Source organism: Oncorhynchus gorbuscha, linkage group LG13 (assembly GCF_021184085.1).
Source record: "Oncorhynchus gorbuscha isolate QuinsamMale2020 ecotype Even-year linkage group LG13, OgorEven_v1.0, whole genome shotgun sequence".
NCBI lineage: Eukaryota > Metazoa > Chordata > Actinopteri > Salmoniformes > Salmonidae > Oncorhynchus > Oncorhynchus gorbuscha.
The window spans coordinates 45,733,543-45,749,916 of NC_060185.1; the positions used below are offsets into that span (position 1 = coordinate 45,733,543).

Genomic DNA, 16,374 nt, shown 5'->3' on the forward strand with positions numbered 1-16,374 from the left:
TAGTGCCGATTATCCTGTCTTCACAACTTCTAGAGATATTTCAGCAAAACGATTTTCTGGTAAATGTATCACATTTTTTGAAATGTTGAAAAAATATACAAGCAGGAAAGCCTTAAGATAAATAAAACAAGTTTTCGATCATTTTTAATAAAGTAGTAATATGTTGAATGACTGTGTTAGGGGCGACGCGCCCCTCCCTGCCTAGTACACTACTGTTACATTATGCCAATTTCATTATAACATCGTGCTCGTAAATTCAGAACCTTTTCAGAGTGTCCGTTCGCTTCGCTCTCTGGGGGTTCAGAGCGCACGCTGACACTGGACACTCACGCGGAGTAGTAGGGTTGACCTGGACGTTCTGACCCTGAGCTTGCCAACAATTTAATTAGGCTACGTTTTTTGGTGACGTTTTTACTAACAAATGTCATATTCAACGGGTGTTGCGCGTTCGTAAATTCCAGTTATTTACAGTTATTCTGCGTTATTCCAGTTCTAATTCCAGTTATTCTGTGTTATTCCAGTTCTAATTCCAGTTATTCTGCGTTATTCCAGTTCGAATTCCAGTTATTCTGCGTTATTCCAGTTCTAATTCCAGTTATTCTGCGCTCTGGCACCAGAGGCGAAAATCTGATATCAAATTTGGAGGGGACAATTACATGACATTTTCTCAAGAGCAATTCCTGAGGGGGACACCAAAAGTCGTGATGTAACACAGCCTACTTTGTAATATGTTAAATGTATATTGGGGAACCATAATTACTACTATTGGATAATTGATAGGTACAGTAGTTAACTGAAGGGTTGTCCCAACTTGTTCAAATGTTTAAATCATTATAATACTCATACTAAAAATAGTTATAGCAGTGTTCCTTATCAGTCCAGTATGTTTGCAAGTATTTGTATTTACAATCAGCAATACCAAAAAAGGCCAGTAGGTGGTAATGATACTGTACACTGTATGGGTGCAGTTTTCATAAATACAATGAACGTCGTGCGGTCTCATCTCAAAGAATCTCCATTGAGAACCATCACAAAGTTGGTCTCTCCGCGTTGAACGGACCTTTTTATTTAACTTTTCTCATTCATTTATATATTCATTAAATATGTGCCACTGGTTCGAGTCTATTACAACATCTTTACAAGAACAAAAACGCTCCGAATAAGTACAGTTCTAAAAGCGAGAGAACTACTTCAATGAAAAACCCAAACAAATCAACCAAAATATAATTCAGAAATATTTAGTTATTGTTCAGTCAGTTTCTCAACTCTTCAAACAACAGCTATGGACAAGTATGTCACACAAAGTATGGCATTTTAAATAAATAATTAGTAAGTGTACTGTCATGTACTAAAAACTACTAAACAAAATAACAAATATCATTCTATACACCAGGGGTTCTCAAACAGGGTAGGTGGACCCCTAGGGGACCCCGGGTGGTGAGGGTAGGCAACAACATCTCCACCCCGCTGATCCTCAACACTGGGGCCCCACAAGGGTGCGTTCTGAGCCCTCTCCTGTACTCCCTATTCACCCACGACTGCGTGGCCATGCACGCCTCCAACTCAATCATCAAGTTTGCAGACGACACAACAGTGGTAGGCTTGATTACCTCGGAGTGTGGTGTCAGGAAAATAACCTCACACTCAACGTCAACAAAACTAAGGAGATGATTGTGGATGTCAGGAAACAGCAGAGGGACTACCCCCCTATCCACATCGATGGAACAGTAGTGGAGAGGGTAGCAAGTTTTAAGTTCCTCGGCATACACATCACAGACAAACTGAATTGGTCCACCCACACAGACAGCATCGTGAAGAAGGCGCAGCAGCGCCTCTTCAACCTCAGGAGGCTGAAGAAATTCGGCTTGTCACCAAAAGCACTCACAAACTTCTACAGATGCACAATCGAGAGCATCCTGGCGGGCTGTATCACCGCCTGGTACGGCAACTGCTCCGCCCACAACCGTAAGGCTCTCCAGAGGGTAATGAGGTCTGCACAACGCATCACCGGGGGCAAACTACCTGCTCTCCAGGACACCTACACCACCCGATGTTACAGGAAGGCCATAAAGATCATCAAGGACAACAACCACCCGAGCCACTGCCTGTTCACCCCGCTATCATCCAGAATGCGAGGTCAGTACAGGTGCATCAAAGCTGTGACCGAGAGAGTGAAAAACAGCTTCTATCTCAAGGCCATCAGACTGTTAAACAGCCACCACTAACATTGAGTGGCTGCTGCCAACACACTGACTCAAATCCAGCCACTTTAATGATGGGAAATGATGTCAAATATATCACTAGCCACTTTAAACAATGCTACCTAATATAATGTTTACATACCCTACTTTATTCATCTCATATGTATACGTATATACTGTACTCTATATCATCTACTGCATCTTTATGTAATACATGTATCACTAGCCACTTTAACTATGCCACTTTGTTTACATACTCATTTCATATGTATATACTGTACTCAATACCATCTACTGTATCTTGCCTATCACTCATTCATATATCTTTATGTACATATTCTTTATCCCCCTACACTTTTGTGCATAAGACAGTAGTTTTGGAATTGTTATTTAGATTACTTGTTGGTTATTACTGCATTGTCGGAACTAGAAGCACAAGCATTTCGCTACACTCGCATTAACATCTAAACAAATACAATTTGATTGGATTTGATTTGATTTGGTGTAATGGCAATGGTTCCATGAAACAAAAAAGTGTAATGAACTATTCAGCAGCACAAGGATTCCAGTAACTTTCCATATAATATAGAGGGGGTGGAGGTCCCTGACAACCACTCAAAACCTTGCCTCAAAATATGCAGGGGTTCCAGTACTCAAAAAAGGTTGAGAACCACTGTTATACACACTACTGAACAAAACAACCGAACATATGTTTGAGGGTTTCAATGGGTCCAACAAATTGCTGGCAGATATTTCCCCCAAGACTGTCCAGCCTGTCTTTATGTACATTACAGACAAAAATCTGACCCCTGCACCTCCACTGGAAGCCTCCTGAGGACCTCTGCTGCCTCTCCACTCTCCTCTCTACAGGGGTACTTGTGGTATTTGTTGCGAAAGAGAGGCAACTGCACTGAAAGAGAATCCATGTTCAGCTCTGGGTACTGATCTAGAGACTCATATAACTCTCCCGTGAGAAGCACTCTTTCTAACTTTTGCAGAATGTTTAGACTGTCCTGGTCAAAACGGTCGCCAAACTGAACCTCCACACCATCCAACACTTAAACAAATTCTGCCCTATAGTGATCCACTGCTTTGCCAGCAAATCGTCTTGAGTGTGTCTCAATGGATTCAATCAATGTTGTTGCTTTCTCATACAGTGCAAGGTAGCTTTCGTCATTTCTGCTGTTTACCCCACGCGCTGGATAACTGGACACCGATTGGATTTAGCTGGTGTGCTGTTAGTTACACAGTGGCGGTGGGTTTGGCAGTTTTGATGGGCTGTGAATTTTACAATGGCTTTTCTCCAGTTCCTAAATCCTGCACTAATGAAGGCAGCATCCAGCTCTTTGGCCAAAAGATGGCTGGCTTGAAAACCCTTGGCTACAGTGAAAACACAACACTCCTTTCATTGATGGATTATAATGTAGGGGGAAATCACAAAACCATCTCTCTTGAAACCTCAACACTCTGTTGGCAAGAGTTTGCGGTTCTATAAATTGTGGGTGTGGCTGATATGGTTTTGTACCATCACTGAGGTATCTGGACAATGCTGTGCCACTGTCATGCTGTGCCACTGTCCCCTATATTGGTGCAGCTGGCAACAAGGTTGACACCTGGTCCTGCCGTGGCTGTGCCACTGTTGGACTGGATTAACCTCACGTTTGTTACGTGCATTGGGTGCCATTCAGACGGTAGTCACAAACCCCCTGTTACCTTGCCAGCTAAGGAACACTACATTGCATTGCTAGCTTCTCTCATTGTCTCAAATTCAAATAGCTGCAAACACTGATTGATGTTACTGTAGCTAGCTAGCAATCAGTTAACCGCTAGCTAACATAAAGAGTGACCTGTAATTTAATGCAGCGAAAATTAAGACTGGTGACGGTTATAAATGTGTATTGTATTGAGTGGTAGAAGTGCCCCTGTGACAACAATTTTGGACCCCCTAAATGTGGAGTATGAAATCATTTTTACATAACTAATGCCTGCAATGCAGTGAAGAAAACGATATGACAACAATAACGTCTCATGTAACTGGCCCCTCTAACAGTACAACTGGCCCCAGCTTATTAGATGGGGCCAGTTTTATTATTAGATGGTTATGTGTTTATTTATTAATTTAGTTATTTGATTTAGAATTGTAGGACACTGTCACGTTGTATAAATTATAGGAGACGCAGGAATATGAAATATTTACTTCATCCAAGATGGAATATGACGGGGACGAAGCCAAAAACAAACACGTAAAATATATTACACAAGGCTGTAACCCAAGCAAAGAGCGAGGTGTAAACAAGGAATATATATACACAGGGCGAGATCCATAATAACAAGAGCACAATAACGCGTAGTACTAAAGCCGAAACAGAGCACAGGTGCTCACAAGACCAACAGACATGGAACAATAACCGACAAGGACAAGGGGGGGGGGACAGAGGGCACCTATATGCACATACTAATCAGGGGAAATGGGAACCAGGTATAAGTAATGAGACAAGGCAGTCCGGGCTTGGTGGTAACGATCCAGTTCAGTGACTCCTAGAAGGCAGGTGACGTAAAAATCAGCCGTTTCCAGCTACAATAGTAATTTACAACATTAACAATGTCTCCACGAATAAGAGGCCATCCGTAATTTCAATGAAGATATTAATGAGCGAGCTAGGATGGACGTAGTCAATATAACTATTTGTTCAGCACCTTTGAAACATAGAAGTGCATTTGGAAAGTATTCAGACCCCTTGACTGTTTCCACATTTTGTTATGTTACAGCCTTATTATAAAATGGATTAAGTAGGCTTTTTTCCTCATCAATCTACACACAATACCCCATGTAAAATTTTAAAACAGAAATATTACATTTCTATAAGTATTCAGACCCTTTATTCAGTACTTTGTTGAAGCACCTTTGGCAGCGATTACAGCTGCAAGTCTTATTGGGTATGACACTACAAGCTTGGCACACCTGTATTTGAGGAGTTTCTCCCATTCTTCTCTGCAGATCCTCTCAAACTCTGTCAGATTGGATTGGAAGCTTCGCTGCAGAGCTATTTTCAGGTCTCTCCAGAGATGTTTGATCGGGTTCAAGTCCGGGCTCTGGCTGGGCCACTCAAAGACATTCAGAGACTTGTCCAAAAGCCACTCCTCTGTTGTCTTGGCTGTGTGCTTAGGGTCGTTGTCCTGTTGGAAGGTGAACCTTCACTCCAATCTGAGGTCCTGAGCGCTCTGGAGCAGGTTTTCATCAAGGATCTCTCTGTACTTTGCTCCGTTCACCTTTCCCTCAATCCTACGTAGTCTCCCCATCCAAACATCCCCACAGCATGATGCTGCCACCACCATGCTTCACCGTAGGGATGGTTCCAGGTTTCCTTTAGACGCTGCAGTTGGCATTCATGTAATGTAAATGTAACCCAGCATCTCTCCTCCGGACCATACCCCTCCCAGTCCACAAGGTACTGTAGGCCCCCCACCCAGTGTCTCGAATCCAGAATGCCCCGAACCGTGTATGCCGGGGTCCCATCGATGTCCAGAGGGACCTCAGGCACCTCACCTTCTTGCAGGGGACCAGCCACCACCGGCCTGAGGAGAGACACATGAAACGAGGGGTTGATACGGTAATACCTAGGAAGTTGTAACTGTGAACACACCTTGTTTATTCTCCTCAGGACTTTGAACGGCCCCACACACTGCGGCCCCAGCTTCCGACAGGGTAGGCGGAGGGACAGGTTTCGGGTCGAGAGCCAGACCCTGTCCCCCGGTGCAAACATGGGGGCCTCACTGCGGTGCTGGTCAGCGCTCCTCTTCTGCCGTTCTCCCGCTAACCTTAGTGAATCCTGAACGGCTTTCCAGGTGTCCTTGGAGCGTTGTACCCTTTCCTCCACTACAGGAGCCTCGGTCTGGCTCTGATGCCATGGGGCCAGGACCGGCTGGTAACCCAACACACACTCAAAAGGGGACACGTTAGTAGAGGAGTGGCGTAGGGAGTTCTGAGAGAATTCAGCCCAAGGAACATACCATGCCCACTCACCAGGCTGGTCCCGGCAATAGGACCGCAGAAACCTGCCCACATCCTGGTTCACATCCTGGTTTACCCGCTCCACCTGCCCATTACTCTCGGGGTGAAAACCTGAGGTTAAGCTGACCGAGACCCCCAGTCCATAGTGCCGGAAGACATGGGTAAACAAGGCCTCCGCAGTCTGCAGGGCCGTAGGGAGTCCGGGCAACGGGATGAGACAACAGGACTTAGAAAACCGATCCACAACGACCAGGATCGTAGTACTTCCCTGGGATGGGGGAAGGTCGGTAAGAAAGTCCATCGATAAGTGTGTCTACGGCCATTGTGGAACAGGGAGGGGTTGTAACTTCCCTCTAGGCAGGTGCCGAGGAGCCTTGCTCTGAGCACACACTGAGCAGGAGGAGACATAAAATATCACGTCTTTAGCCAGCGTGGGCCACCAGTATCACCCTCTAAGACTCCGCACTGTCCTCTCGATGCCAGGATGACCCGAGGAGGGGAGAGCATGAGCCCACCGGATCAGCTTATCCCGGACCCCCCTCGGCACGTACTGAGTCCCCACTGGACAGTTAGGGGGGGCCGGCTCTAACCGTGAGGCCGTCTCTATCTCCGCGTCCACCTCCCATACCACCGGTGCCACGAGACATGACAGTGGAATGATAGGAGTTGGCTCAACGGACCGCTCCTCGGTATCATAGAGGTGGGACAGCGCGTCGGCTTTGGTGTTTTGGGAGCCTGGCCGGTATGAGATGGTAAACCGAAACCTGGTGAAAAACATGGCCCATCTAGCCTGACGTGGATTTAGTCTCCTCGCTACCCGGACATACTCGAGATTACGATGGTCAGTCCAGATGAGAAAAGGGTGTTTCGTCCCTCCAAGCCAATGTCTCCAAACCTTCAGAGCCTTGACTACAGCTAACAACTCCCGGTCACCCACGTCATAGTTTCGCTCCGCTGGACTGAGCTTGCTCGAAAAGAAAGCACACGGGCGGAGCTTGGGTGGCATGCCCGAGCGCTGGGACAGCACGGCCCCGACACCCGCCTCGGACGCATCCACCTCCACTATGAACGCTAAAGAGGGGTTCGGATGCGCCAACACGGGCGCATTGGTGAACAGCTCTTTCAAACGACTGAAAGCTCTGCCCGCCTCCGCTGACCAACACAAGCGCACCGGTCCTCCCTTCAGCAGTGAGGTGATGGGAGCAGCCACCTGACCAAAACCCCGGATAAACCTCCGGTAGTAATTGGCAAACCCTAAAAACCGCTGCACTTCTTTCACCGTGGTCGGAGTCGGCCAATTACGCACAGCTGTAACGCGGTCATCCTCCATCACCACTGCGGAGGTGGAAATACGATACCCCAGGAAGGAAACGGACTGTTTGAAAAACTCACATTTCTTCGCCTTGCAATACAGGTCATGCTCCAGCAGTCGCCCAAGTACCTTACGCACCAGAGACACATGCGCCGCGCGTGTGGCAGAATAGATCAAGATGTCATCGATGTACACTACCACTCCCTGCCCGAGCAGGTCTCGGAGAATCTCATCTACGAAGGATTGGAAGACGGCTGGAGCATTCTTCAACCCATATGGCGTGACGCGGTACTCATAATGACCAGATGTAGTACTAAATGCGGTTTTCCACACATCTCCTCCCCGGATACGTACCAGATTATACGCGCTCCTCAGGTCCAGTTTTGTGAAGAAGCGCGCCCCGTGAAATGATTCCACTGCCGTAGCGATGAGAGGTAGTGGGTAACTAAACCCTACTGTGGTGGAATTTAGACCTCTATAATCAATGCACGGACACAGACCTCCATCTTTCTTCACAAAAAAAGAAGCTCGAGGAGACGGGTGATGCGGAGGGCCGAATGTACACCTGTCCCAGCGATTCAGCAACATATGTTTCCATCGCTACTGTCTCCTCCTGGGACAATGGATACACGCGACTCCTGGGAAGTGCAGCGTTCTCCAGAAGGTTTATCGCGCAGTCCTCTCGACGATGGGGTGGTAATTGGGTCGCCCTCTTTTTACTCGGCATATTTACAGGGAATGCGCATGGTGGAAACCTGGTCTGGATTCTCCACCGTAGTCGCACCAATGGCAACTCCTATGCACCTGCCTGAACCCTCCTCTGACCACCACTTAAGAGCTCCCTGTCGCCAGGAAATCACCGGGTTGTGTTGAGCTAGCCAGGGAATTCCCAACACCACTGGAAACGCAGGTGAATCTATAAGGAACAGACTAATCTGCTCCTTATGATCCCCCTGCATTACCATGTCCAGCGGTACCGTAGCCTCCCTAACCATTCCTGACCCTAATGGTCGGCTATCTAAGGAGTGCATGGGGAAAGGTAGATCTAATGACACCAGGGGAATCCCTAGCCTTAACGCGAGCCCACGATCCATGAAATTCCCGGCTGCGCCTGAATCGACTAGCACCTTATGCTGTAGAGAGGGAAAAAACCCAGGGGAAGAAGTCAACACATACATATGACCGACAGGAAGCTCTGGGTGAGTCTGGTGCTTACTCACCTGGGGTGATCAAGTAGTGCTCCGCCTGCCCTCCCGACTCCCAGACGTGTTCCTCCAGCACCGGTCGGCCATGTGCCCTCGCCGACCACAACTGGTGCAGGAGGACACTCCTCCTCCGGTCCCCCTCGAATCCGCCACTCATAACTCCATAGGGATAGGGGCAGGAGGGCTGGGAAGTGGAAACGACATGACCTGATCCGAACCCCCGCGGGCAGCCAGCAGGTTGTCGAGACGGATAGCCAAGTCAATGACTTCATCCAGTGTTAGGGTGGTGTCCCGACATGCTAGCTCCCTGCGGACGTCCTCCCTGAGACTGCATCAGAAATTATCTATCAAGGCACTGTCGTTCCACCCTGCTCCTGCGGCCAAGGTCCTGAACTCCAGGGCAAAGTCCTGTACGCTCCTCGTCTCCTGACACAGGTGGAACAAACGTTCACCCGCCGCCCGACCCTGTGGTGGATGGTCAAACACAGCTCGGAATCGGCAGGTGAACTCTGGGTAATTATCCCTCGCCGAGTCCAGACCATTCCACACTGCGTTGGCCCACTCGAGGGCTCGCCCAGTCAAACAGGAGACGAGGGCGCTCACACTCTCCTCTCCGGAGGGGCAGGACGCACGGTAGCCAGGTACAGTTCCAGTTAGAGAAGGAAACCCTGACACCCAGCCGCCGTTCCATCATACTCCCGTGGGAGCGTCAGCCGAAGAGCCCCGGAGCCAGATGTGGTTGCAGGAACAGGAGGTGCTGAAGGAGGGGGTGCTGGCCACTCCTCTCCCATCGATCCATCCTCTCCATCATTTGGTCCATGGCCGAACCAATCCTGTGAAGCACGCTGGTGTGATGGAGGACCCTCTCCTCCATCGATGGGAGAGGAGACGCGGCTGCTCCTGCTGATTCCATTGTCGGTGCGGGTTTCTGTCACGGGATACTAGGAGTGGTGGGTGGAATCAGGCGCAGAGAGCAGGGTTCAGTAGATCGTCAATTTATTCTCCGGCGCAAAAAAACGGTCACGCCAACATACAGGGCGCATACAATTGACCAGCCCAAACACAGGACCAAATAGTAGAATAGAATACACATACGAAAACCACCATACGACAGAGTAACAAAAAACAATCCCGCACAAAACAAGGGCGGGACAACCTACTATATATAAGGACGCAAATTAAACTAAAATACACACAGGTGAAACTAATAAGATAAAACCAACAGACAAACGAAAAAGGGATCGGTAGTGGCTAGTAGGACGGTGACGACGACCGCCGAGCACCGCCCGAACAGGCAGGGGAGCCAACTTCGGCGGAAGTCGTGACATACGATAGATATAACATGACGTAATTTTATCTGTGGCCAATGACCTTGAGCCTTCTTGGATGGACACTTCTAATGTAACTCTATGGCAGCACCAAAAGGGGCTTGAATTTTCGAACTCTCCCCGTAGATTTTGCAGTGACGTATTGTCCCCATGAGTGACAGAACACTGCAATCATGGCACAATTAGAGAACATTACCAACCCCTACGCCCCATATTTTCCGGTGGCTGCCTCACCACCACAGAAAACACAGAGCTAGGCTGAAACACCTGCAACGTCCAAACAGGCAACAATTATTTTATATTTTTTTGCCAAGAGTGGGCAAAGCTGTCATCAATGCAAAGGGTGGCTACTTTGAAGAATCTCAAATATTAAAAATATTTTGATTTGTTTAACCCTTTTTTGTTTACTACATGATTCCACATGTTTTATTTCATAGTTTTGATGTCTTCGCTATTATTTAAAAATTTAGTAAATAGTAAAAATAAAGAAAGACCCTGGAATGAGTAGGTTTGTCCAAACTTTTGACTGGTACTGTACATAGTTTTGCTAAACAGGTGGGGCTCAAAACAGCCCTGAATGACAGGTCGCCACTGTGTAGACCTTACCGTGAAATGCTTATTTACAAGCCCCTAACCAACAATGCAGTTTAAAGAAAAATAAGAGTTAAGAAAATATTTACTAAATAAAGTAATAGAAATAATAAAATAACAATAACAAGGCTGTATACAGGGGGTACCGGAACCGAGTCAATGTGCAGGGGGACAGATTAGTCAAGGTAATTGAGTTAATATGTACACTACCGTTCAAAAGTTTGGGGTCAGTTAGAAATGTCCTTGTTTTTAAAGTAAAGCACATTTTTTGTCCATTAAAATAGCATCAAATTCATCAGAAATACAGTGTAGACATTGACTATTGTAGCTGGAAATACAGTTGTACTTGACTATTGTATCTGGAAAGGGCAGATTATTGTGGAATATCTACATAGGTGTACAGAGACCCATTATCCTGTGTTCCAATGGCACGTTGTGTTAGCTAATCCAAGTTGATCATTTTAAAAGGCTAATTGAAAACCTTTTTGCACATCTGAAAACTGTTGTTCTAATTAAAAAAGCAATAGACTAGTTGAGTATCTGGAGCATCTGTCATGTTTTGTCTTATATTGTCTTGTCATTATGCTTTCCCTTCTGTTCGTTTCCCCCTGCTGGTCTTATTAGGTTCGTTCCTTTTTTCTCTCTCCCTCCCTCTCTCCTCTCTATCGTTCCGTTCCTGCTCCCAGCTGTTCCTCATTCTCCTACTCAATCATTTAGTCTTTTCACACCTGTTCCCTATCTTGTCCTCTGATTAGAGTCCCTATTTCTCCCCTTGTTTTCCGTTTCTGTCCTGTCGGATCCTTGTATATTGTTCGCCGTGCTGTGTCTTTGTCTCGCCCTGTCGTGTCTTGTTTCCCTCAGATGCTGCGTGTGAGCAGGTGTCTGAGTCTGCTACGGTCGGTGCCTTCCCGAGGCAACCTGCAGTTAATGGTCGAGTCTCCAGTCTGTCCTCGTCACTACGAGTGGAATTAAGTTTTTTATGTTTTGTTTTCTGCTCTGATTGTCCAGGAGTATTGCCTATTTCCTTTACTGGAATAAAGACTCTGTTTTCGCCAAGTCGCTTTTGGGTCCTCATTCACCTGCATAACAGAAGGATCCGACCAAGAATGGACCCAGCGACTACAGATTCTCGTAACACTGCCGTCGAGATCCAAGGAGCCATGCTCGGCAGACACGAGCAGGAATTGTCTGCTGCTCGTCATGCCGTTGAGAACCTGGCCGCTCAGGTTTCCGACCTCTCTGGACAGTTCCAGAGTCTTTGTCTCGTGCCACCTGCTACTTCCTGGTCTGCCGAGCCTCCGGAACCTAGGGTTAATAACCCACCTTGTTACTCCGGGCAGCCCACGGAGTGCCGCTCCTTTCTCACCCAGTGTGATATTGTGTTCTCTCTCCAACCCAACACATACTCTAGAGAGAGAGCTCGGGTTGCTTACGTCATATCACTCCTTACTGGTCGGGCTCGAGAGTGGGGCACAGCTATCTGGGAGGCAAGGGCTGATTGTTCTAACAATTACCTGAACTTTAAAGAGGAGATGATTCGGGTTTTTGATCGTTCAGTTTTTGGTAGGGAGGCTTCTAGGGCCCTGGCTTCCCTATGTCAAGGTGATCGATCCATAACGGATTACTCTATAGAGTTTCGCACTCTTGCTGCCTCTAGTGACTGGAACGAGCCGGCGCTGCTCGCTCGTTTTCTGGAGGGACTCCACGCAGAGGTTAAAGATGAGATTCATGTTCAGCACGTTCGACGTGTACTCCAGCGCCTTTTAGAGAATTGTCTCTACGTGAAGGCTGAGAAGTGCTCTTTTCATGTCTCCTCCGTCACTTTTCTCGGTTCCGTTATTTCCGCTGAAGGCATTCAGATGGATCCCGCTAAGGTCCAGGCTGTCAGTGATTGGCCCGTTCCAAGGTCACGTGTCGAGTTGCAGCGCTTTCTAGGTTTCGCTAATTTCTATCGGCGTTTAATTCGTAATTTCGGTCAAGTTGCTGCCCCTCTCACAGCTCTTACTTCTGTCAAGACGTGTTTTAAGTGGTCCGGTTCCGCCCAGGGAGCTTTTGATCTTCTCAAGAAACGTTTTACGTCCGCTCCTATCCTCGTTACTCCTGACGTCACTAAACAATTCATTGTCGAGGTTGACGCTTCAGAGGTAGGCGTGGGAGCCATTCTCTCCCAGCGCTTCCAGTCTGACGATAAGGTTCATCCTTGCGCTTATTTTTCTCATCGCCTGTCGCCATCGGAACGCAACTATGATGTGGGTAACCGCGAACTGCTCGCCATCCGCTTAGCCCTAGGCGAATGGCGACAGTGGTTGGAGGGGCGACCGTTCCTTTTGTCGTTTGGACAGACCATAAGAACCTTGAGTACATCCGTTCTGCCAAACGACTTAATGCACGTCAAGCTCGTTGGGCGTTGTTTTTCGCTCGTTTCGAGTTTGTGATTTCTTACCGTCCGGGTAGTAAGAACACCAAGCCTGATGCCTTATCCCGTCTCTTTAGTTCTTCTGTGGCTTCTACTGATCCCGAGGGGATTCTTCCTTATGGGCGTGTTGTCGGGTTGACAGTCTGGGGAATTGAAAGACAGGTTAAGCAAGCACTCACGCACACTGCGTCGCCGCGCGCTTGTCCTAGTAACCTTCTTTTCGTTCCTGTTTCTACTCGTCTGGCTGTTCTTCAGTGGGCTCACTCTGCCAAGTTAGCTGGTCATCCCGGCGTTCGAGGTACTCTTGCTTCTATTCGCCAGCGCTTTTGGTGGCCTACTCAGGAGCGTGACACGCGCCGTTTCGTGGCTGCTTGTTCGGACTGCGCGCAGACTAAGTCAGGTAACTCTCCTCCTGCCGGTCGTCTCAGACCGCTTCCCATTCCTTCTCGACCATGGTCTCACATCGCCTTAGACTTCATTACCGGTCTGCCTTTGTCTGCGGGGAAGACTGTGATTCTTACGGTTGTCGATAGGTTCTCTAAGGCGGCACATTTCATTCCCCTCGCTAAGCTTCCTTCCGCTAAGGAGACGCCACAAATCATCATCGAGAATGTGTTCAGAATTCATGGCCTCCCGTTAGACGCCGTTTCAGACAGAGGTCCGCAATTCACGTCACAGTTTTGGAGGGAGTTCTGTCGTTTGATTGGTGCGTCCGTCAGTCTCTCTTCCGGGTTTCATCCCCAGTCTAACGGTCAAGCAGAAAGGGCCAATCAGACGATTGGTCGCATACTACGCAGCCTTTCTTTTAGAAACCCTGCGTCTTGGGCAGAACAGCTCCCCTGGGCAGAATACGCTCACAACTCGCTTCCTTCGTCTGCTACCGGGTTATCTCCGTTTCAGAGTAGTCTGGGTTACCAGCCTCCTCTGTTCTTATCCCAGCTTGCCGAGTCCAGCGTTCCCTCCGCTCAAGCGTTTGTCCAACGTTGTGAGCGCACCTGGAGGAGGGTGAGGTCTGCACTTTGCCGTTACAGGGCACAGACTGTGAGAGCCGCCAATAAACGTAGGATTAAGAGTCCTAGGTATTGTTGCGGCCAGAGAGTGTGGCTTTCCACTCGTAACCTTCCCCTTACGACAGCTTCTCGTAAGTTGACTCCACGGTTCATTGGTCCATTCCGTGTCTCCCAGGTCGTCAATCCTGTCGCTGTGCGACTGCTTCTTCCGCGACATCTTCGTCGCGTCCATCCTGTCTTCCATGTCTCCTGTGTCAAGCCCTTTCTTCGCACCCCCGTTCGTCTTCCCCCCCCGTCCTTGTCGAGCGCACCTATTTACAAGGTACGTAGGATCATGGACATGCGTTCTCGGGGACGGGGTCACCAATACTTAGTGGATTGGGAGGGTTACGGTCCTGAGGAGAGGAGTTGGGTTCCGTCTCGGGACGTGCTGGACCGTTCGCTGATTGATGATTTCCTCCGTTGCCGCCAGGATTCCTCCTCGAGTGCGCCAGGAGGCGCTCGGTGAGTGGGGGGTACTGTCATGTTTTGTCTTATATTGTCTTGTCATTATGCTTTCCCTTCTGTTCGTTTCCCCCTGCTGGTCTTATTAGGTTCGTTCCTTTTTTCTCTCTCCCTCCCTCTCTCTCTCTATCGTTCCGTTCCTGCTCCCAGCTGTTCCTCATTCTCCTACTCAATCATTTAGTCTTTTCACACCTGTTCCCTATCTTGTCCTCTGATTAGAGTCCCTATTTCTCCCCTTGTTTTCCGTTTCTGTCCTGTCGGATCCTTGTATATTGTTCGCCGTGCTGTGTCTTTGTCTCGCCCTGTCGTGTCTTGTTTCCCTCAGATGCTGCGTGTGAGCAGGTGTCTGAGTCTGCTACGGTCGGTGCCTTCCCGAGGCAACCTACAGTTAATGGTCGAGTCTCCAGTCTGTCCTCATCACTACGAGTGGAATTAAGTTTTTTATGTTTTGTTTTCTGCTCTGATTGTCCAGGAGTATTGCCTATTTCCTTTACTGGAATAAAGACTGTTTTCGCCAAGTCGCTTTTGGGTCCTCATTCACCTGCATAACAGCATCAGCATTTGTGGGTTCGATTACAGGCCCAAAATGGCCAGAAACAAAGCACTTTCTTCTGAAACTCTTAAGTCTATTCTTGTTCTGAGAAATGAAGGCTAGTCCATGCAAGAAATTACCAAGCAACTGAAGATCTCGTACAACGCTGTGTACTACTCCCTTCACAGAATAGCATGACTCCGGGATACTGGCCTCAAACTAACAATGCAGATTTCCTCTGTCCAGTGTATGTTCTTTTTATTGGCCAATCTGAGTTGTCTTTTTCTTTGCAACTCTGCCTAGAAGGCCAGCATCCCGATTAGAATACCCTGCTTTTATTTAGTCACACTCACAACTGCAAGCAGTTTTCTGTAATTAGCTCGCCATTAACTTGTAAGTAATGATCTTGTTGTGCGTTTGTTTTCCTGGAATGATGAAAACACATTTTCTAAAGTTAAGACGTTGACAGCTATGATATGATCATTATTTGAACTGGCTAGCTACCAAGCCAGAAAATAATCAAAATGTTCTTTAGAAAGTTGCCTGGTTTGCTAGATTGACATATATTTCATTAATTTTTAAAGGATGGGTTTCTTGGTGTTAAAATACAGTAGTTATACTATTTTGGACCATCAAGCTGTTGATGTCATGCAACCTGTCATTTTTGATGTTAAGTTTAGTTTTTGACGATAAGTTTGATGTCAGACGACAATAGAATGTTTGTGATGTCACTGCAACAACTGTCCACAGACATGTCGATAGACAAACTTTAAACAAGCCTTAAGGTGTATGGCAGGCCAGTAACTTTTGCAACTAAATCATTTTACGGTGCATGGTCGCACACAGACTTTTATGGTCACACAAGGTGCCACCGGTGGATTCAAAATGAGTAGCCTAATAATTATTTTACATGGCCCCAGTTGCATTTGCAAACAAATTAATTGTATGTATGAAATCAATACTATGTAACATGGGGTGACAGTTCTTAATTGACAGTGAGCAGTTAGCAAAGTAACCATAGACGAGAATTGACAATGGCTTACTATTAGGCATACATCCATACAAAACAATGTATGTTCCAATTTCCATGTCAGCCTTCTTCTCCTTTTAAATTGTATTTATTTTTTCAAGTAGGATACATAGATTAACTAAATGTGAATTGCACAGAATATTTTTTTTTTAAGTATCTTTTATAATCAGTGCTGAATGATGTATGACATGGCTTACGTAAATGACAGTAATGTTCTCTCCATAATCATTGTT

At 47.3% G+C, this 16,374-nt stretch overlaps 1 protein-coding gene across 2 annotated transcripts in view; it reads left to right on the forward strand.

The window, feature by feature from the left end:
- The window catches only part of LOC123992994, a 38,157-nt gene that overhangs the window by 797 nt on the left and 20,986 nt on the right, over positions 1-16,374 (forward strand). The window lies entirely within an intron of this gene.